The sequence below is a fragment of the Cynara cardunculus genome (assembly GCF_001531365.2).
Source record: "Cynara cardunculus var. scolymus isolate 2C chromosome LG 10, CcrdV1, whole genome shotgun sequence".
NCBI lineage: Eukaryota > Viridiplantae > Streptophyta > Magnoliopsida > Asterales > Asteraceae > Cynara > Cynara cardunculus.
This window is the reverse complement of record NC_037537.1, coordinates 1763336-1764925: the sequence shown is the minus strand read 5'-3', so window position 1 is coordinate 1764925 and position 1590 is coordinate 1763336.

Genomic DNA, 1590 nt, shown 5'->3' with positions numbered 1-1590 from the left:
TTTACACAAATGAAGGTGGTTTTCATATGATCACTCCTCTCTCTCTCTCTCTCTCTCTCTCTCTCTCTCTCTCTCTATATATATATATATATATATAAGGGATAAAATACAAACCAAACCATTTGTACAAACCTTGAAAACCGTCGATTTCATTATTTATTTTAGTGAAATTTTTCATAAAAATTGTTTAATATTATGAAATTGTTTCAAATTATTCGTTCTATGATAAAATTTGTTCACCAAAATTAATAGAATGATAATGTCCATAATTATTTGAAATGAATTCTTTTGAAATAATTTCATGAAAAAAAAATTACTAAAATAAACGATGAAATCAATGGTTTTTCACAATTTATATAAATGGCTTGTTTTGCAAAATATCTCTCACTTGTATATATTTTAAATGTGTTTTTGTTAGAAATCACATGTAATTTTGTTTTCATTTTTTAATATTTAATTTGAATCATTGTTTTTTCAAGTTGTAAATCACATATGATTAGAAAAATATTTTGAACAAAAAATAATTAATTATGAATCACATATAATTTTGACGAAATTTTTTTTTTTAAATATTGATCTAAATGTAAATTAAATACGCTTATTTCAAATATATTAAATATATAATATTTTTATAAGTAAAGAATGGAATCATATTAAAATCATATATATAATAAAAAAATCATTTAATTAATAATTTTAATTTTTTGGTTATATTTATCAAATTAAATATTAAAAGATTATCTTTTTTCTATATAATTTTTAAATTTTATTTATTTTTGACTGAAAATAACACGTTTTTATTAATGATCAGAAAAGTTACAATAACAAAAATAGCCATGTAATTAGCAGGTCCGTAATTTACAGAGGGGTTAAAATATAAAAAAAAAAAGAAGTTTTCGAATTAGGTCTATAATTATAGGGACCAAATATGTAAATTTAGAAAAACACATCTGCCTACTTATTTTTGCAAATCTATAACTAATTCACATATTTGGTCCAGACCCGATTTAGAAAACTTCTTTATTTTTACATTTTGATACTTTTATAAATTACGGACCTGTCAATTACAGACCTATAAATATTTTCGTTATTTAAAAAAAAGGATTAAAATGAGTATTTTAATTAATTTATATTTGCCAATTTCTGAAGATGACCGCTTCCAACTTGTAACAAACCCACAATTGATCAGCCCACCATTTTTATGCATATTCTTTCTTGTGAATTACCAAAAACAGCCCTATGACTCAAAACAATGACCCCACAATCATCAAATACTGTCCAGGGGCAGGCTGGTAAAATCAGTCACCACCTCTACTCTACCTATAACCACCATTCTTTTGCATATTTTTTTCTGCTTGTGAAATACCAAAAATAGCCCTAGGCCTCAAAGCTATGGCCCCAGTCCCCACAGTCATCAAAAGGGTAGGCCGGTAAAATCAACACCACCTCTAACTCTAGGTAACAAGTACAAGAGGGTAAAGACCATCAATGCGGCATCTGTCTCCTGTGATTCACCTTCAACAACTCGCCGGAAATCGCTTCACAGCCTGCCGGAAAATGGGTTTGTTTCAGAAAAAGTAGAACGCTAAA